Source organism: Theropithecus gelada, chromosome 7b (assembly GCF_003255815.1).
Source record: "Theropithecus gelada isolate Dixy chromosome 7b, Tgel_1.0, whole genome shotgun sequence".
NCBI lineage: Eukaryota > Metazoa > Chordata > Mammalia > Primates > Cercopithecidae > Theropithecus > Theropithecus gelada.
This window is the reverse complement of record NC_037675.1, coordinates 18,231,339-18,254,640: the sequence shown is the minus strand read 5'-3', so window position 1 is coordinate 18,254,640 and position 23,302 is coordinate 18,231,339. Positions and strand designations below refer to the sequence as shown.

At 34.6% G+C, this 23,302-nt stretch overlaps 1 protein-coding gene across 10 annotated transcripts in view; it reads right to left on the bottom strand.

Moving 5' to 3' along the window:
* Window positions 1-23,302, bottom strand: part of MEF2A (myocyte enhancer factor 2A) — a 161,860-nt gene that overhangs the window by 125,626 nt on the left and 12,932 nt on the right. For 8 of the 10 annotated variants that reach the window (XM_025391643.1, XM_025391635.1, XM_025391637.1 and 5 more), the window contains exon 2: window positions 2,997-3,077. The exons of the other annotated variants lie outside the window; for them this stretch is intronic. The gene's annotated coding sequence lies outside the window, so the exon portion shown is untranslated. The remainder of the gene's footprint in view (window positions 1-2,996; window positions 3,078-23,302) is intronic. 10 annotated transcript variants of the gene reach the window in all.

Here is a 23,302-nt window from a genome sequence, read left to right as displayed (position 1 = left end):
AAAAGGAGAGGGGGGAAACAACAACAACAACAACAACAACCTCTTACCAAGAGCTAGTGAAAAACTTAGTTTTCTACCTAAGATCAGAAGTAAGGCAAGGATGTTAGTTCTCACCACTTCTATTCAACATTGCACTGGGACTACCAACCAGTGTAATAAAGCAAGCAAAAGTAATAAAAGGTGCATAAATTTAAAAGGAGGAAATAAGATAGTCTTTATTCACAGAGAAGATAATGGTCTACATAGACTATTTGAAGAAATCTACAAAAAAGCCACTAGCACTAATAATTAATTTAGCAATATTACAAATTATAAAGTTTTATATAAAAATCAATTTTACCTTTGTATCCTAGCATCAATCAATTGGAAAATGATATTCTTTTAAATTCCCATTTATAATAACATAAAATTAAAATAATTAGAGATGAATTTAACAAAATATGTGTCACACCATTACACTGAAAACTACAAGACACTGCTGAGAAAAAATAAAGACGATTTAAATGAATAGAGGTACCAAGCTCATGCATTAATAAGATTCAATATCCTTAAGAAGTCAATTCTCCCAAATTGATCTCTAGGGTAAAAACATTCATAATCAAGATCCTGTTAGGCTTTTTTTGGAGAAATTAAAAAGCTGATTCTAAACTACATAGAAAGAAATAAAAAGGATCCAGAACAGAAGAAACAACTTTGAAATAGAAGAACTTAGAGGATTTACATTACCAGATTTTAAGATTTACTATAAAGCTTCAGTAATCAAGACAATGAAGCATTGTCATAAGGATAGATATATAGATCAATAGAACAGAGTTCTGAAAAAGACCCACACATAATGGCCAATTAATTTTCAACAATGTGCCATGATAATTCAACAGGCAAAAATATAATCTTTTCAAAAAAACTGCTGGAACAATGTGATATCTATATTCAAAGAAATAAACTTCAACCCTTACCTCACACCATATACAAAAATCAATTCAAAATGGATCACTGACCTAAATGTAGTAGCCCAAAGGAGTTCTAAGACATGAAGGAAAGCCAGGAGAAATTCTGTCTAATCCCTATGACAAACCTCCAATTTCTACTGCAGCAGAATTGTAAGGAAAATCTCGAATCTGAGCTTTGCCAGTTAACATATTAATCTATTCAAAAAGAAAGGGCATTTCCAATCTAAGTACAAAAGTTAACTCCTAAGCAAGTAGTTATTAACTCAGGCACAACCCATAGAACTACAGAAGGCCCATCATGAAGAATAAGACACTGTCTACATCCTTAGAGACTAGTAGAGGAAGCAGCATAGAGGATTCCCTAAAATTTAAACACGACTCAAAATATAACATATGAAGTTATACCCACAGTCATCACTGAGGTTCAGAGAAAGTACAGAGTTCTCAGCCATGGGCATGAGTGCTTTAGCTCATATCACTCAGTTTCCAGCAGTTAATGAACAAAGCAAACAGATGAGAAACGTAAGTAAAATCCTTGCTTAGCATCTGTGGAGTGGGAAATTGGTTCCAGGATCCCCCATGGATACCAAAATCCTAGACACTCAAGTCTCTTATATAAAAATGGTGTGGTATTTGTATACAACCTACACAAATCCTCCTATATTTTGAATCATCTCTAGAATATTTATAATATCTAATGCAATGTAAAATTTTTATTGGTACATTATTTTTTATTGTTTTGAAGTATAGGTTTTTTTTATCCACAGTTGGTTGATCCACAGATGAGGAACCTATGGATAGAAAGGGCCAACTATAATGATGAGAAAAGAAGAAAAAGATTTACAGAAGACTAACCAAGGTTTATATTTTAAAATGAGAATTAAACTCCACTATTCCCATCCCACCTACACATACACAAGTTTTAAACTGAAGGTACTTTGTATCAGCTGGATAAACAGGCCCTTTTCTCCTAGTCTCCTAAACTAAAAGATTATCAATCATTAAATGGGCTGTTCTTCAGTCAAGTTATAAGAAAAACATATAGCCATATGAAACTGATGTCACAATACTTTAACAAAGAACTCATTTTTGTAAGTTTGTAAAATGTTATTTCTTTCTACTATTTAATTATTCAAGAAAAACAACCTCAGACCTATGTTAAGTAGCAAAAGTATTCCTGAAATGGGCCAAATAAAAATTTTTAAGATACCTTTTCCAAGATTTTTACTGACGTAATCATCAGGCTTGATCAATGATATCTAATATTTAAAATGCTAATGTTAACTCATTATAACACACTGAAAAATATCCCCTAACATTTTTCAAAATTACTTCTTTTAAAATATTCTAGCATTAATATAATTCACTTCTTTTCCATTTTAAGTAGAAGGTGGAATTCAGGTAAGGTTTCACACATGAAAACTTTTGAGGACTACACATCTTACTGAGATACTGTGAATGTTAACCTAGGCCAACGTAATTTTTTTTAACCAAAATAATCTACTCCTGAGCTTTGCAAATATGAACCCATTAATTTAAGGCAGTTAATTCCAAGTCTTTTAAAATGTCCACATTTTAAAAGATCCCCTAAAATTTGCTTTTTCTATTTGACCTTTCCCACGCTTCATAAGATACAGCTAGATATGTCCACGTCATCTTTCACTTGAAAATCTTTCCTCAGCTCATGTAACTCATGTCCCCCAATGCTCCCTTCATCTTATTAACTGTCTCAGTGACTACCAACTACCTACTTAATTTTTTCTTCAAATAGATAAAAGAATATGGAAGAAGTGTGAAAGATGAAAAAATCTGAGATTATTTCAGCAGCGTCAGACAAAATGTAAGAGAAACTAAACTGCCAGTACACAATATTATGCATTTCAACTGAATTTTACAAATTTCCTTAACTGGTCTAAATTAAGCCCCGCCTCGCCCCCAAGAAAACCTCTATAATAACTGCCATTCAATCTCACAAGCACAGCTTGATTTTTAAAATACATTTCCATTGTATTTACTTCTTAACATAGAAAAGAAAAAATGACTTACTAGAAATGAAGTATCAGCAAAAAGTGCACTTAGATATGATCCTTGCAGAAAATTCTTGTTCCTTTTCGCAAAATGCAATTCCTTAAAAAAGAAAAAAATTTGAGTGCGTTATTGTTCTTGACTCCAAAACTGAATTAAATATACAATTATACAAAATTCTAGCACTCGACACCATTCTTAGCAGAAAGCGCCACAAACACTGTTAAATGAAAATTAAATTTTAAAAAGTCATTTGTTTTATTTGGAATAAAACAAAATGTTAGCCAACTATTTCCATTGTTACAAATCCTTTTTCTTCAGCAAGTATTACTCAAATGTTCAATAATATTCTTTGCATTGTGAGATTCAAAACTTGGTTTCCTAGGTCCCATTTTCCTATCCTCTGTATCATATGTTATACTTTATGTTTACCTGTACTGTGTGTATAGCCTATTGAACTAACTAGTTTCAATAAACTAACTTGTTTTAAATAGTTTAAAATGTTTACCATATTGCTTTCATCAAGAAAATTGTGAAATAATTATGTGTTATCACCATAACAATGGGAACAATGAAATTAACACAAAATGACAAAAATGAACAGAATACTGATGGTTGTCCATAATTCGCATTAATAAAGGAACACTAGTGAACACTGCTCAATGGATTAGGTGCATAAAGAATAACCCAGCCCTGCTACATTCTTGCTTGAAGATAGAGCAAGACATTCAGGTAGAAAAAAGAAAGCTATCTCTCTCCTCACTCCCATTGGCCAGGATCAATTATAATGCTAACACAGTAATTTAGAAATGCATGATCAGGTGATTCAATCAATCCCCAAGTAAATCCATTTCATCAAATGAAAATAATTTCTCCACAGAAACGCCAATCTTCTGAATCTGATTCAGCAGTATTAATTATTATGACAGTGATTTTGCTTCTATTCGGAAACGGACACCTCCTTTGGGGGTGGGAGGGAACAACACAAACTGCCAAGCATTCTTTTTATATTAACAAATTAAGTATTAAAAGTCCAAACTTTAAAAGACATAAAAACACATAAACAAGGCTTTTTTTTTTTTGCAAAGGTAAAAGGAACTTGCTTTAAAACGCCATTTCAGTTTTTAATCTAATTGTACTAAAATGCAGAAAAAAATTCCTCAAACTTAGATGCATTACCAACTTCTAAAATACAATAATTGAAAGTGAAGCCAAAATTTAGCTATTTGGCCTATAGCAAACAAGTGATTAAACACAAATTTGACAGTTACACATCACAGTACATATTCTCACATCAAAATGTATTCCTCAATTATATAAATGTAGTTATTGATGATGTATTTTGTACTTAGTTTTCAAGTAGTTTCTAAAAGACTATATTGTTAAAAATCAAGTTTTTATAGTTCTTTTACAATAATCTATAATGAAACACAGTCTTTCAAAAAAAAAAACTAAAATGTTAGCGCTGAGTCAGTTATCACCAAATTTCATATATTGAACCTTCAAATCCCACTGCTTCCGTCCATCTAAAAGGGAGACAACCTGGACCTCTAATTGCTATCCCTATCTCCCTTTACTACCCGTTGACATACATTGTTAACCTGGACAACAAGCCATTGCCAAAACTGTTAAGCTCTTTAACTTTGTTTTTACCTCCACCTGGAAATAACTTTCCCCTTTGTCTCTTATATAGATCAAATGTCCAATTCAAAGACGCGTTCGGTGATGCCATCTTCAGTACACCTTAACTATCACCATCACTCCCAGGGAGTAAAATTATTGTAGTTAGTTGTACAAGTATGAGTCTCCCCTATTATACCATATGCTTTTTTAAAAGAAGGAATTTTGTACTTTGTTCTTTTTATATCCCCAATATCTAGTCAATATCTGGCCCAGGATTCAGTATAATACATTTGGAAAATATTTACTAAGCATCCAACATATTCCAGGCACTTTTCTAGGTGCTAGGAATCAATCCCTGTCCCTATTCCTGACTTCACAGAGCTTACATTCTAGTGGGGAGACCTACAGTACAAGGTGAATAAGGAATATATAACATAGGTGGTAGGTTGGTGGAAAAGTCCTTAACGAGAAAAAAAAATTAAGCAAGGAAGGAAGTACTGTCAGAGGAAGGAGATTAAAACTATAGACAATGTACCCAGAGAAAGCCTAATGTAGTAACAACAACTACAAGAGCAGCAGTAATACTTGAGTATTTATCATATGCTATTCAGCATACTAATTGCTTTACATGTCATTACCTGACGTAATGCCAACAACAACATTATTACCCCATTACTATTCTCAAGACGCAACGCAAATACTAAAGAAGCAACTTCCCAAGGTATTCAGCTAGTAAAGTGGTGAAGCCAGGATTAGAATACAGGAATGCTTTTAACTGCTATACATAACCACAGTTCAGTAAATGCTTTTGTTGAATAAAGAGGTGGAAAAAAAATGAATGCCTAATACAGCAAAGCAAACCTCAGTCTCAGAAGACCAGTACATTTGAGCAGGTTCAGATATACATTGTACATCAATACCTCTATATCATAGAGACCATGAACAGGTAGATACCTGCTGTGAAACAGTTACAATTATTGATAATTTCATAATATCTTTTAAAATATATTTAATGTTTCTATATGACAATTACCAGAACTAAAAACTATACAACATCACACAAATCACATGGATAGAAATAATGTGATGCAATAAGAAATACATATTTGGTTTCTCCTGGAGTGGCAAGTGTCTCTTGTACGCCAGTGAAATGACTAGTGACTAGGGGGCCCTAAGTAGCTTCAATACGTGTGCTGGTCATCAGAAAGACCCAGGCATGAATAGAGGGTTAATGTTTTCAGCCCCAACTCCCAACCTCTAGGGAGGGGAGAGAAGCCGAAGGTTGAGCTGATTACCAACGGTCAATGATGTATGTAATCAATCATGCCTAGGTAACAAACCCTTCAAAAAAAAAAAAAAAAAAAAAAGGACAAGGTTTGGAGTGCTTCCAGATTGCTGAACACATGGAGGTTCCTGGATGGTAGCATGACCAGATAGAGGATGGAAGCTCTGTGCCCCTTTCTATACACCCTACCTTATGCATCTCTTCCAACTGGTCATTCATCTACATCCTTCATAATAAATGGGTAAACATAAATAAAGTGTTTCCCTGAGTTCTGTGAGTTGCTCTAGCAAATTAATCAAACCAGAAGAAGGGGTAGGGAGAACCCCTGATTTATAGCCAACTGATCAGAAGTACAGGTCACAACCAGGGACTTGCAATTGGCATCCAAAGTGGGCCAGTCTTGTCAGGCTGAGCCCTCAACCTGTAGGATCTGATAGTATCGGGCAGATAGTATTAGAATTGAACTGAATTATAGGAAATCCAGCTGTGTACACTGGAGAACTGCTTGGTAAGTGGGAAACCCTCAAACACGTTTTGGTGACTGGAGGCAAAGTATCCCGTGGCGAGTGGTGTATGAAAGAGTCCAAAAAAATATAATTTGTTTTTTTCCTATCTCAAATAGGTGATTAAAAAGCAAAACGCCTTTTTTAATAGAAGGTACTCCTGAAAGAAACGAGACCTTTGAAGCATTATCAAGGACATTTGAATGTTGAATATCATGTTTTATACCATGGTACAACTTTCTCAGCTTCCAATTTTCCGTACTAGTAAGAATGGTTAAATGAAACGACTTCAACCAGTGTTCAAATTATTTGTACTACCTTACATTTGAAAACAATCAAAATTTCACTGGATGTTCTGTACTGAGCATAATGTAGTGTCAAAGAAAACAAAAGTTTCTATATGAAAACAGTTCCAAAGTCAATCCAAAATGAAACTCACAAAATTATGAATTTCATTTGTAATCAAAATTTAGGATTAGCTGCAAAGGGTATTTTTAATTCAAATGAGGGTGAACTCATAAGGGCACCCAATTCCTCATGCCTTAAGATTTTTGCTACCAGCCATGATGTAGCAACTGGTATCGGAATGCTCTCCCATTGAACTAAACTAGAAAACTGACAAAATATATAAAACTACAATTTTAAAACATCAGACAATGAGCAGCTCAGCACTGTGAGGCCTGGAAAAAAGGAAAGTATCCCTACAAATACTTGGATGCACAGTCAGGATGACAGTGCAGAAAAGGGAAGCCAAGAAGAATATGGAGGACTCACTGAGTACAAGAGACAGATAAAAATTCAGGAAGTCTGAGGTAGTGGGAATTTGTGGGACAGATTAGCAAAAGGATGGTACTCAGGAGAGAAAGTGCCCCTGAAATCTGCAGAGGGATTCTAGAGCAGCACTGCCCAAAAGAAACATAATATGAACCTAAAATGTAATTTTTAATGTTCTAGTAACTACACTTTAAAGTAAAAAGAAGGTGCAATTAATTTTAATACAATGTATGCCACCCAATAGTCATAATATTATCACTTCAGGATGTAACTGATATTTTAAAAATTAGATTTTCATATACGTTTTTCCAACTTACATCCCTAACATTCAGTGTGTTTGAAATGATTTGGATATTTGTCCCACCCAAATCTCATGTTGAAATGTAATCCCTAATGTTGGAGGTGGGACTTGGTGGGAGGTGTTTGGGTCATGGGGGCAGGTCTCTCATGAATGACTTGGTGCCCTCCCCTTGGTAATGAGTTCTCACTCTGAGTTCACACAAGATCTGGTTGTTAGTACCTCCCCCATCCACTCTCTCTTGTTGCCCTCTCTTGTTTCTTCTCTTCCCACGTGACAAGCTTGCTTCTCTTTTCCCTTCCACCATGACTGTAACACTCCTGACACACTCATCTGGAAGCAGATGCCAGGAGTATGCTTCTCATAAGTCTGCAGAACTATGAGTCAAAATAAGCCTCTTTTCTTTATAAATTATCCAGTCTAAGGTATTCCCTTATAGCAATGCAAACGGACCAACACAGTGTGTTTTACACATACAGCACATGTAAATTCAGAATAACCATAATTCAAGCACTCAAGAGCCACATATGGCTAATGGCTACCACACGTAACAACACAGCTCTATAGTTTTTCATCGAATGTGTGCATGAATAAAGTGAAATTCACAAGGCCAGGCAAAGAACAATGATCAGGAAGCACTATAATAAAAAAAAATTTTCCAAAGATTACATAAGACTGCAGAATGTTCAAGTTTCACCCAGAGAAACCTGGGCAATCAGTAGAAAATGACGCAGCAGCACCGCCAAGTGCTAACCTAGTCCTATAATAGTAAAGGCTACACTAGATCTGCCAGAACAAAGTTTAAAAGCAAGCTCAAAAGGTTCATACATATCTGCAAGAAATTTATCAGTCTGCCAAAACAAAATTGGAATCTCTTGACAGGAAATCAACAAAATCCAGACAACAGTGCAATGAATGTCCAGGAGTCAATCAAAACTTACTAAACATAAGAAAATGAAGAAATGTGTGACCCACACCACCTAGGGGGGACATCTGATAAAAGAAAGAAGCCTAGAAGCAAGACAGGACGTCTTTAAAGGCATAAACTTCAAAATATTATAAATCTATTGCTGAATTTTTTTAAAGGAACAAAAAAGAAAATGATTTTTAAAAGAATAAAATGCATTTTCTAAACATGAAAAATGCAGTATCTCAAAAAAGTAACCGGATGGAATTAACAATAGATTAAACTGCAGAAAATATCACAAAATTGAAGATGTAAAAACAGCAAAAAGAGCAAAACAAAACAAAAACAGATCATCAAGAACCTGTGAGAATATCAAGGGTAATCTAAAAATAATGTCATTGGAATTGCTGAAGGCAAGGAGAAACAAAAAATGTATGAAGAAACAGGGCCAAAAAATTTCCAAATTTGAGGAAAACTGAACACACATATTCAAGAAACTCAACATACATACAGCAGATTAAGCACAAAGAAACCACACCAAGGCACATAATAGAAATCCAGTCATATAGAGAAAATCTTACAAGAAACCAAAGAAGTGGAAAGACACATTACACACAGAGGAACAAAGATAAGAATTACCAGACTCCTTGTCAAAAGTAATGCAACAAGTTTAAAACAAAGGAATTACACCTGTAAAGTGCTAGAAAGAAGGAAAAAAAAAAAAAAAAAAACTCTGTTAAGCTAAAATCTATATAAAGCAGAAATATTCTTCACCAACAAAGGGGAAATAAAGACATTTCAAACAAACAAAAGCTGAGACAATCTGTTACCAGGAGGCCTGCAATCCAAGAAACACTGAAGGAAGAGTTTTAAGAAGTAGAAAAAGGGTAGCAGAGCTGTACAACAGAGAGTGAGCCCTAATGTGAACTATGGACTTAGCTAATAATAATGTATCAGCCCTCAATTGTAACAAATGTACCACACCAATACAAGAGGTTAATCATAGGGAACCTGCAAAGGGTGGGGTTGGCGTGGCATATATGAACTCTGTACTTTCTGTTCAATTTTTCTGTAAACCTAAAACTGCTCTAAGATATAGTCTATTAAATTTTTTAAAAGAGCAGATAGAAACCTAGCTCTACACAAAGAAAAGTAACAATTGGTAAGCATGTGACAAATTATGACATTTAAGTTTTAAGAAGATATTAAGCAAAAGTAGTAATAATGTACAGTAATAATATACGTTGAATAAAATCAATGACAATAGCAAAAAGAATGAAGGGAAGGAAACTGGAAGTACACTACAGTAAGGATCTTACATTATTTCTAAAGTGATGAAGGTGGATTGTGATAAGTTCAAGATTCATGTTGTAAAACCCTACAGCAACTACCAAATACATAAAATAAAACTAATAAACCAAGAAAGTAGATTAAATGGAATGCATATTTTTAAAATATGTAATCCAAAAAAGGTATAAAAAGAGGAAGAGAAAACACAAAATAGGTACGATAAGTAGAAAACAAAGATGGTAAGATAGCACACTTAAATCTAACTACAATAATAATTACAGTAAATATATATGGTCTACACACCTCAATTAAACAGTAGAGACTGTTATACTAGATTAAAAGTAGAGATTGTCAGATTAAGTAAAAAAAACAAGACCCAACTATATATATGTTTCCTGTAAGATACTACTTTAAATTAACACAGATAAGAAACATAAAATAGAAAAGGATATATCTATAAACATTAATCCTACAAGCAGGAGTGCCTATATTAATATCAAAGAAGAGTACAGGAGAATTAATAAAGGGATGTTTCATAATGCTTACAATGTCAAATTATCAAAACTACCAAATAATTCTAAACATGTATGCAGTCAATAATTTCATGAGTTCCAAAACACATAAAGCAAACACTGACAGAAATAAAAGGAGAAATAGATAAACCTACAATTACAGCTGGAGATTCAAATACTCCCTTCACACTAACTGGTAAAATGAGTAGATGGAAAATCAGTGAAGATATGTAAGACCTGAACAACACTATAAACCACCTTGGTTTAAATGAATATTACAACCAACCACTACAAGAACAAACATGAAAATATACATGTGTCTTGGTACAATCAACAACAAAGAACATATGCTGGACCATAAAACAAGACACATGAATTTATAAGAACTGAAATGACATAGAAACTGTTTTCTGATCACAAAAGAATTAAAGAGCAGTTACAAAAAGGACATTTTTTGGGGGGGACATTTTCCATTTTGGGACATTTTCCAAACATTTGGAAATTAAGATTTCTAAATAACTCATGGATCAAATAAATCATTCAAAATTTTAAAAATACGTCGAACTAAATGGTAAAAACATTATTAGATTATACAGGGTAAAACTAAAGATACAGTACTTGGAAATTTACAGCTTTTAAGTGCATATTTTAGAAAAAAAATAATGGTTTAACAGTGTTCCAAACTTCCATCCTAAGATGCTAGAAAAAAGGAGCACATTAAACTAAAAGTAGAGGTAAGGAAATAATAAAAGTAGAAACTGGTAAAAGAGATGTGGGACAAACTAGATAAAATCAATTACAGTAAAGTTGGTTATTTGAAAAAAATAGACTGGTCAAGAAAAAAGACACAAATTACCAACATCAGAAATAAAAGAAAGGACATCACTACAAATGCTGCAAACATTAGAAGTATACTAACGGTGATTTTATGCCAATAAAACTGACAACTTAAGTAGACAAAATTTCTTAGAACATGCAGATTATCAAAACTGACACAAAAAGAAAAGTCTAAATAATTTCTGTATCGAATAAACTAAATTCATAATTTAAAAGTTTTCCACAAAGAAAACTCCAAGATGGTTTCACTAGTGAATTCTGCAAACAGCTAAAGATTTACTATCAGCTGTACATTATCTCTTTAGGAAACAGAAGGAGAGGATACACTTTCTAACATATTTAAGGATGCCAGTATAAATAACTCTGATACCAAAATGAGTCAAGAGGACCACAAGTAAAAGAAACTACATACCAGTGTCACTTGGGTACAGATGCAAACATTCTTAACAAAATATTAGCAGGTCAAATCCAGCAAAATATATAAAGAAAATATCAGTACAGATGGGGTTTGTCTCAGGAATACAGGGTTGGTTCAGTATTCAAAAATCAATGTAATTCACTACATTAACATGCCAAAAAAAACCTTGTGATTAATTTCAGTAGACATAGAGAAATAACAAAACACCCATTCAGGAAGAAATTTCAAAAAACAAAAAAAAGAAAACTCAGCAAACTGGCCAGGTGCAGTGGCCCAGAGCTATACCCCCAGCACTTCAGGAGGCTGAGGCAAGAAGACTGCCTGAAGTCAGGGTTCGAGACCAGCCTGAGCAATACCATGAGACATCATCTCTACAAAAAAATACAAAAATTAAGGACAGGCGCAGCGGCTCACGCCTGTAATCCTAGCACTTTGGGAGGTTGAGGCGGCCGGACTGCCTGAGCTCAGGAGCTCAAGACCAGCCTGGGCAATAGGGTGAAACCCCGACTCTACTAAAATACGAGAAAAAAAACTAGCTAGGCATGGTGGTGTGTGCCTGTAGTCCCAGCTACTCAGGAGGCTAAGGCAGGATAATTGCTTGAACCTGGTAGGCAGAAGGTGCAGTGAAGTGAGATCATGCCACTGCACTCCAGCCGGGGCAACAGTGAGACTCCTCAGAAAGGAAAGAAAGGAAAGGAAGGAAAGGAAGGAAAGGAAGGAAAGGAAGGAAGGAAGAAAGGAAGAAAGGAAGAAAGGAAGAAAGGAAGAAAGAAAGAAAGAGAAAGAAAGAAAGAAAGAAAGAAAAGAAAAGAAAATACAACAAAAAAAAAATTAGCTGAGTGTGGTGGCACACGTCTGTGGTCCCAGATACTTGGGAGGCTGAGGCAGGAGGATTGCTTGAGCCCAGGCAGTCAAGACTGCAGTGAGCCATGATGGTGCCACTGTACAACAGCCTGCGCAACAGAGGAGACCCTGTCTCAAAAAAAAAAAAAAAAAAAAAATCCTCAGCAAACTAAAAAAGAATGGAACTTCCTCAACCTATAAAGGGCATCCACAGAAAAACTACAGCTAAGATCATACTTAATGGTAAAAGACTAATTTCCCCCTCTAAGACGAACAAAACAAAAATGTCCACTCTCACCATTTTTAATTGCTATTTTACTGAAGGTCCTAAGCAGCTTAACAATGTAAGAAAAAGAAAAGGCAACCAGATTGGGAAGGAAGAATTAAAACAGGTTCTATTCACACACATCATACCCAGTAAAAACCAAAAAGAAATCTACAATAAAGTAACTGGAACTAAGAAGTGGAGTTTGCAAGGGTATTGGATACAAGATCAACATTAAACGTCAACTGTATTTCTACATATTTGTAATGAAAATGCAAAATTAAGTTTTGTAAAAATATATTAGTTTCAAAAGCAGGAAATATTTAGAGACAAATTTAACATGTGCAAGACTAATATTCTGAATACTACAAAACATTGCTGAGAGAAATTAGGGAAGGCCTACAAAAATAAAGATTATATACTATGTTCATGGAGCTGAAACTCAATACTGTTGTGATACTGATTCTCCCTAAATTGATCTATAGATTCAACACAATCTCAGTCAAAATCTCAAAAAGCATTTTTGTAAAAATTGACAAAAAAATTCAAAATTTATAAATTTATAAACAGCCAAAACAATTTTTAAAAGAAACAAAGGCAGCCATAAAAAAAGGATGAGTTCCTGTCCTTTGCAGGGACATGGATGAAGCTGGAAACCATCATTTTCAGCAAACTAACACAAGAACAGAAAACCAGACACCACATGTTCTCACTCATAAGTGGGAGCTGAACAATGATAACACATGGACACAGAGAGGGGAACATCACACACCAGGGCCTGTCAGGGGGTGGGGGACTCGGGGAGAGATAGCATTAGGAGAAATACCTAATGCAGATGACGGGTTGATGGGTGCAGCAAACCACCATGGCACATGTATACCTATGTAACAAAAGACCACGTTCTGCACACGTGCCCCAGAACTTAAAGTATAATTAAAAAAAAAAAAAAAAAGTTGAAGGATTTACACTACCTGATTTTAAGACTAAATACAGTGTGTTCTTGTAATAACAAAACATAAATCAGTGGAACATAACAGAGAATCCAGAAATAAATCTACCCAAATATGGTCATTTGATCTTCAACAAAGATGTCAAGGCAATTCAAGGGGAAAAGAAAAACCTTATCAACAAATGATACTTGAACCTTGACATTACCTCAAAACAATCACAAAAATTAACTCAAAATGAACTGTAGACCTATAAATAAAAGCTAACCTATAAAACTTCTCAAAATTGTACAGTTTGGGATAAAAATCCCACTGCCCCATGTAAGGCAAACATTTATCAGACAGGACACCAAAAAAGCAGGTACCATAAGGAAGAAAACTGACAAACAGCACTTCAACAAAACTGAAGCCTTCTGCTCTTTGAAAGACACCATTAAGGGATAAAAAATATTCACAACATAATGGAGAAAATGAAAAAAAGACTTCTACGTAGAATATATAAAGATGCCTTACAGCTGAGTAATAAGAAGGCAAATAACCCTATTAAAAATGGGCAAAAGATGTGAACATTTAACTTAAAAAGATGTATGAAAAGACACTCAGCAGATTAAAAACGTTTAGCATCATTAGTCATCAAATAAATGGAGACTAAAATAAGGATATACAAGTATACATCCACTAAAATGGCTCAACTTAAAAAGGCTCAGAATGCAAAGTGTTGGTGAAGATATGGAGAAATCTGGAACTCTCATTTACTACTGATGGGACTGTAAAATCATGCAACTACTTTGGAAAACAGTTTCACAATTTCTTATGAAATAAAATATACATATACCATGTGACCCAGAAATCCTACTCTTTGGTATAATATTTACCCAAGAAAAACGAAAGCATATATCCATACAAAGGCATGTATTCAAATCTTCATAGCAACTTTATTCATAATGCTACCAAAAGTCCTTGAAAGGCAAACAGTGAAATTGTAGTTTAAACATAAAAGGAACACTAGTCAACAGAAAAATGGAACAAACTACTGATAGATACAAACACAGAAGAATCACAAAAACATTTTGCTGAGGGACAAAAGCCAGACACTAGAGAATACCTATTGTATGATTCCATTCAGGAAAAAACCTACAAATTTTTAAGACACCACTGAAGAACACAAAAAGATCCACAATTCATACATTATGAAAGCCACTCCTCAACACTGGAAAGCTATAATTTAAAAGATTTTTGTGATTTCATAAAGTTAACACCAAGAATAACCAGCATTACTGTTTTAGTCTGTTTCCTCATCTATAAATAGTATAATTTCTATACTTCATAAGTTGTGAGAATTAAATAAGCATGTAATGTGCTTAGCACAGTGACTAGCATACATTAAAAACTCCTTAATTACCAAGTGTTTACTGTGGTACACAATGACTAATTTCTTAATGACATTCCTATTGAAAAGTCGTCACTACGTCCAAGACATCAGAAAGGCAAATATTACAGCAAAAGCCAAATTAGAAGTTTTGGAATATATTTAGAATGATTAAATAGCTGATACTAGAATTTTAAAAAAAATACTATTAAGGCCTTAAAAGAACAGATTTATTTCAAAACATATAAATAGATACTAATTCACAGGAAACAGTATCTTTAAATCAGTAAAATTTTACAAAAGCAAGCATTTAAGGAAGAAAGTGATTATACACACACTCACGAAACAAGAGATTGTTCCAATTACAGGAAGTAAAAAAGAAAAATGACACAAACTTGAATAGGTATGAAAAAAAGCAAAGGAGGGTGTAGGGTAGACAGATAGGTAGAACACAATTTTGTATAACCTTAACCCTGAAAACAGGAAACCATCTGAATTTAACATTAAAAAAATATAGATACGAGAATGGTAAGATTAATCCTGTCAACTAGAATAATGCACAATTCCAGCCCCAGTGCTAGGTAAGGTTAAAAAGATACGTTGTTATACAATCTCCACTAAAACACAACTTATTACATTCTTAGCTAGTGGATGGAGGAGAAGGTAGCATTTGTGTGACAGTGTGGTAACACAGTAATGCCAAGAAATGCCCATTATCCCCCCATGCCCTTCTACCTCCATCTACATCCACCAAAGGCCCAAAACATCTGTTCAAACAGCTTCTGTTCTTTTTTGAAAAAATTTTAAAAAAAGTAGTTTTATTGAGATATAATTTACATACAATTCACCCATTTAAAGCATACACTTGAATGTTTTTATATCCTCAGGTATGTGCAACCCTCATCACTATCTAATTCTATAACATTTTCGTCACCCTTTAAAAGAACCCCAGTACTAATTAGGACTCACTCCCAATTTCCTACGCCTACCCCAGCCCCATATGGCTCAGTCTCAGGCAGTGAGACACCTACTTTCTGTCTCTATAGATTTGCCTATTCCAGAAATTTCATATAAATGGAATTATACAATATGTGGTCTTTTGTAACTGGCTTCTTTCACTTAACATGTTTTCAAGATTCATCCATGTTATAGCACATATCTACACTTTATTCCTTTTAATTGTTGAATAATATTCCCTTGTGTGGAAATACAACCTATTATGTATTCTTTCATCAATTGATGGTCATTTGGGTGGTTTCAACTTTTTACCCATTATGACTAATGCTGCTATGAGCATTTGTACACAAGTTTTCACATGAATCTATGTGTTCATTTCTAGGTTCTGTTCTTACACACACACACACACACACACACACAAACCAAAGAGTGTCTTTAGATTGGGGTATCTAACATCTTCTCCATAGTGATCCACATATTGGTTGACATTCCACAGTTTAGACATTTTAGATAAATTACTAATACAGTCTTTGCGTAGTGACATTTCAGTCAGTAATGAACCACATAAATGACAGTGGTCACATAAGATTATAACGGAGCTGTGCTATATAGGTATACCATTTTTTATCTTTTATACCATATTTCTACTGTACGCTTTCCACGTTTAGATATGTTTAGATATGTTACAAACGCCTACAGTATTCAGTAGAGTAACATGCTGTAAAGCTTTGTAGACTAGGAGCAATAGGCTATACCAAATATAGCCTAGGTGTGGGGTAGACTGTACCATCTAAGTTTGTGTAAATACTGTGCACTCTGTGATGTTCACAAAGTAACAGAATTGCCTAATGATGCATTTCTCAGAACATATCCCTGTCACTAAGTGACTCATGACTGTACCTATTATATTTTCCCAAATTATCACTACCACCTCAAATCTATAATCAGTAACCATATTGAAAGCTTTCACATTAAACTTAATATTAGCCTGTAATAAATACTAAGGCTAATATTTATTATTAATATATATTATCAGCAATTACAAATTCATTAGAATTTGTAATTCTTCAGGTGGAGGATGTGACTTCCCAAATGCTAAGGTTCTATTTGCCCTACTCTTCAGTATCATGGTACAGGCTAATACTCCCAGTATTCCTTCTCGGGCATATGGTGACTGGAATCCATCACTTTTACAGTCCTCAACCACCCAAACACCTGTGACAAGCAGCACACACAAACACAAACTTTAAAAATTGGAACACTTCAAAATGTAATCTTTTGTACTTCACATAATGATCAAATATGCATGACTTTGGTTAAACAATCTAGTAAAGTGTCAAAGTCTATCAAACAGGTTTCCATATTAATAAGGCTTTTAACCAGAATGTAGAAAAAGTTTGGATGCTCTATTCATGATATTCACCAACTTCCTACAGTTCTGAACCGGAAGAAGCTGCAGAGGACATTTTAGGAATGCAAACTCTAAAGCTCATAGAAATGAAATAGAATCCAGGAGTATAATCCCAACTACCAATCTAATCTATATTGAAATAGGATTATATCTATTTAAAACAAACAAAAAGCACCTGAACTAATGGAAAAGAACAATTCCAAAAGGTCTTAAAGCTAACTTGACAGATGAACATCATAATAACTTGGGAGTTATCTCACAAGTAATGTGACACTCCTAAAGTATTGGTTTGAATCTTAAAAGAAAAATGAGTGGTTTCAGATTATCCTCATAACATCCCCTTTACTTACACTATGATATTACTTCTTCCATGGAAGAGAACTGGGCTGATTTATAGCTACTGCCCTAAGAATTGCACATTAACTACTAACTATTATATCTACAACATATCCCAGGCTAGTTGTGGCAATTATAAATTACTGTAATACTATACCTCTCTGCTATAAAAGTTATGGGAGTGCATCATGCATGTCAAAATTTCACCTACTGTATCTCACAGCAGAAAAAAAGTTGACAACTACTGACCTAGACCAGCAGAGCTATAGAGATGACTTTAAAGCCATTATTTCAAAACCTTAGCTCAGTCCAAATGCTAGATCAATAGCAACTTTGCAAAGTGTAAAATCCTCAGTCATTTGTAACAGCAATTTAAAAGATTCATTTACTTACTATATTTTTACTGAGATGCTACATGAAGAGAATACAAGAAGAAATAAGACAAGCATAAAAGCCTTCAATGCAGTGTGTACACATCTATTACCTTAGTATAATAAGGTCAAATATGAAAAATAGAGTAAGGCAGAAAAAATACTATCGGATTTTAAAAGACAAAAACTACTACTGAGAAGGAATCCAGTTTTCAAGGGCAGCAGAGTCTGGCCTGGGAAAGGAAATCAAGAAGAAAGTAGGATACAAGGAACAATGAGGAAAGGACAATCTTTACCCACATCTTCCACCTGAAAGCTGGAAGTCCCCCTTCAACTCCCTTCAAACAATCAAAGAATGAGCCTATCACTATGCTTTCTTAAAAAGTATCTTAAGCATTATTCTTTAAGGCAGCAAGCTTTATTAATAATTATTCATGTTAATAAGAAATGACATACACATTATCTTCATTATCTTATATGGGCATATTAAAGAAGGTTTTGGTCATTTCCATGCTTAAAAACTGTCAATGGCTTTTTTTCACCTGAAGAACAAAATTTAAACTGCTGAACATTCCAGCACCACTACAAACTAGTCTCAAGCTCTCTTTCCCACTTTACCATCTCTACTTCTGAAAAACCCTCCAATCTAGCCAAACTGTCCAACAAGCAGCTCTCCTTCTTCTGTTTTGGCTCTTTTGCTCAAACTGTTCTACGTGGTGTATTTTTTCCACAACTCTGACAATAAAACTTGATATCCAGTTCAAATGTCAATCCTTCCATGAAGCATTCCCTGAACACCTCAAAACTCTTCCTTTCCTGAACTCCCTAATCCATTATTATGTGTAAGATTTACACATCACTTAGTAATTAATGGGATTTTACCCTCCCTAAACCATTACTTCCTAGAAGCAAAGAGCTATATCTTATATATGTTTCTATTTTGGAATCAACAATATAGAAATAATCATTAAAACAGTGAGAAACAGATAAGGGACAGAGTCCAAAAGAAGAAGGGTCTGGGGGAACCAGAGCCCAGGCCACCATTTGGTGACTATCCATATTTACCAGTTGAAAGGAAAAAAAGGGAGATCAATAAAAAGACACAGTTTTAGCAAATGATCATTCAAATAAGGAAATGAAGGTATAATGAGTCTGAGAAGTCCTTACGACTTGTGGAAACTATGAAAAAAAAAATGAAAGCTCATAAATGAAGTCCCAATGACAGACAGATGGGCATAGAGACTGACTGCCTTTAAACAACATTTGAAAGACATATGGATAACTCCAAAACTGTGTCATTAATAGCAAAAGGTTTTAAATTATATTATGATAGAATTCTGATATTAAAAGCCAATATACTCTTTAATTCTGGTTGATATTTTTACAAAAAGAAATGTATAATGACTAATGAAGTCTATTTCTCACTCCAACAGAAAATACTGACAGACTACTTATTATCTTTAGGGAAAGAAATGTTCACAGGTAATAAATATTTTAAGCAACTAATTTATAGAGGAAAACCAAGCATAAAGAACTTCTACACATTTCCAACTTTATGTTAAATTTCTCATGTTAAAAAATAGATAAAAGGCATAAAAGATAGATAACTAACTAACTTAAGCTACCTAACAGATTTAGTGCCATCTTATTAAACACAATAACAAGTGTAGAGTCAAGGAATAACATCGTACCTACCATTTATTGGAAGAAAGGAACAACTGTCAAAACCATAAAATAATACCAAGAAAACCAAAAGTAGAATAAATATATAAAGAGGTAATAAAGTTTAATTTTCAAAAAGTTAACTTCTACCAAACCAATTCACAAGTTTAGTAAGTTACCTTTACAGAAAACATCTTATGTTAGATTGACATTGGAATAAAAAGTACCAAAGGAAGCCCTTGGCCAAATATAGGCCTATAACTCCTTCATATAATAAAACCAAGGCATTTCTGATTTATATTATAGACACAAACCTTTGAATAACCTTGCTTTTCAAAAAAAACAGTAAGACTTGCAATAACCCAGAACCAGCATTTGCATGTTATCAGAATGAAGTAAGGGCATTGAAATGCAGTTTATTTCTCCTCCTTCATGATACTTTCCGGAGACTCTAGCTCACCAGTGGAAGTTGACTGCCTATGTCTTTTCCTAACTAAAAGTTTTATTAGCACCGGCAGGACAAGTCAACGAGTTTTCCTCACTCCTCTCAAAGTATAGACTTTAGAAACTGAGGACAGTGGTGCCAAGTATATCTATGCAACTCTAAAATACTATCCCTAAACCATGTGAAAAAATAAGAAAGGAAAAGGAAATTCTATACGAAACCACACAGCACAGCTTGAAGACAAAGAATGTTGACACTGCAAAACTGCGCGGGCTGGGGGTGGGGGGGCGGAGTCACCAAATCCCAGCAATTGATCCCTCGAACTGTCATTCACCCCAACTCTTTGACTGATCCCCCAAACTCTCATCCATCCAAAACCCCAAACCTTTGTGGCAGGAGGCTAGTAATGGGGCCTAAGGATCATCTGGAAAGACCATCAGAAAGATTAAACCCACCCTAAATCTGAAAATAGTGGAGAAGTGTCTGGAGAGATCAGAACAGAGACTATAGGGAACAAATTTCAAAATTTTTTTGATTTAAAGGGCCACGTAAAGAGGCACGCTGAAACACACAGCTTCTGGCAGCTGGCACAAATAGGCAAAAAGAAGAGGAAACTGTCCTTCGGTAACTGTAAGGTAAAAGGAAAAAGAAAAGGGAATATTCAAGGTACTACAAGACCTTAAAAGACTCATATAATTGCAAGTCCCACAACTCTTCTCCAACCATTGAAACAATAAAAACCATTGAAGTAACAAGACTATACTAAAAGAGAGAATCAATAAACTAGGAATACTATAAAACTCCCAATACTATAAAAATGAACAAGGCTGGGCACAGTGGCTCATGCCTGTAATCCCAGCACTTTGGGAGGCTGAGACAAGTGGATCACTTGAGGCCGCGAGTCCGAGACCAGCCTGGCAAAACCCCGCCTCAACTAAAAATACAAAAAATTAGCCAGGCATGGTGGCGCGTGCCTGTAATCCTAGCTACTTGGGAGGTTGAAGCATGAGAATCGCTTGAAACTGGGAGGCAGAGGTTGCAGTGAGCTGAGATCATGCCACTGCATTCCAGCCTGGGCGACAGTGAGACTCCGTCTCAAAAAAAATAACAAAAGAAAAGTCCAGAAAATTAAGAAAGAGAATGTGGTAAACATATCCAGCAAGGAACCCTGCCCCACCCTCCACTGACCAAAAAAAAAACCTTAAAGCAGAAAAAAACTATAAGCCAATACTCCAAACAGAATTAAATATATTCAAACAAGCATCTGATCATACGAAAACCACCATGAATCAGAAATCTAAAAACCAAATGAACAAAATACAAAGAGAAACTTTAAAAGCTGGCTAAATTCAGACCAGAAATGGGAAAAAATACAAAATTAGTACAGAAATGAAGACGAAATTGCAAGGCACCTAAGAGAGAATTGATTTAAATGAAAATGAGCTACCACAGGTCATGTGTTATGAGCCCCATCTATCCACATTTGGTGTTAGGTTTCATCTGACAACTCTCCTTCCACCATTTCACAGTAATTCAAAAGCCACACCTCTTAGGACACTCACATAAGCAAACTTCATGCCTTTTTCATGGTAAACTAACACATTTATCATGTACTGATATATTCCTTAACAATTTAACATGTCTAAAACCATGCCACTGTTTTAATCAGGTTTAAGTTCCTATCCTTTCTTTTAATGTGTCAGCGACAAAGTTTTTGAATGCTCTTTCTCTAACTTCATTGATCACACGAACCCTGTGGCTTTCACTGCATGATTATGCATACATAGTGATTCTGAGGAACAAATATGCTGCGGTGTAGCAGAATTGACTGTGGATGTATGTAAATGTGTGGGTTCGTATACACACAGATTTCTTAGCTCTGTGTGTTGAGAAGGTCTAGAAAAAAAATGACTCCCCCATAGCAATGAGCAGTCCTAGTCCCAGTACCCAGATCTTGGTTTCTAAATGCTATCCCCCAAAATAAGGAGCCAGGGCTTTTTGGAAAAGATGATGATTACAGGGTTGGAGCTGGTAAAATGCAAGATGAGCCTGAAGTTTCTCAGAAACTTTTCAGTACCAGAAAGTGAAGAAGAGCTTTGAAACGAATAGGGGCGTGTCAAAAGGACAAGGAACCAACCTGACAGAGCTCTCAATGTCAAAGCAGAACAATCTGAGCAGTAACGTGACAGCATCAGATTACAACCTACAAAATAAAAACCTTTGAGTCTATACTGATATAAATGAGTGAATAAATAAATGAGGGAGAACAGACGCTTCTTCATTAAAGGATTTTAATTAATAAATGAGAAAGGAACAAGGAAACTACAAAACCACCATGAGGTTAATACTACAGTACTAAGTGTCACAGATAAGTTCCAGCAATGGATGACAAAGTGAATGGATGAAAGCTGGATGAAAAAACAGAAATCAGCATAATCTCAAAGTATCTCCCCAAAAATATTTATCAATTACACCATGACTTTACAGAGGAGAGATCAGCAGATACTACCTTAATTAGGTGAACAAGATTAACATCACTAATAATAAAACAGTGACATCGTGTAGCCCCTGATATAAACATACCTCCTGATATGAGGTACCAGGTGCATTGCCTGATAACAATACACTTCGGTGTATTGCCAAAAAGATATAATCCCACATTAATCATAACAAAGCATCAGAGAAACCCAAATTGAAAGACATTCTACAAAATAATGACCAGTACTCTTCAAAAGAGCATCAAGATCATAAACACAACAAGAAAAAAAATGAGTTAATATCACAGATTTCAGGAGACTAAAGAAACACAACAAATAAATGCAATGTGGGATTATGGACTGAAACTTAGAACAGATAAACATCATCAGAAGAAAAACTGATTAAATTCAAAAAAAGGTTTTCATAATGAAAAAGTAAATAGTATCATACCAGTATTGACTTTCCTGGTTTTGGTACTTACATTATGGTTATATAGCTGTCCAACATTACAGCGAGTTGGATAAAGAGTAAAAGCAAACACTCTATACAATACTATTTTTGCAACTTTTCCTAAATCCAACATTATTCCACAATAAAAAATGTTTTAATGTTGTCTTTTATGGACGGGAACATTTAAAAAAAGGAAAACTCATGATTATTAGCTTCATTTATACAAAAACAAGTAAATTATACCAATTCCTACAGCAATTCAGAATAATTCATCAACGGCATAGTTTCTCATTGCTTTGTTCTAATGTTAATAATCAGTTCATTACATACTGAAAAGAATATTTAT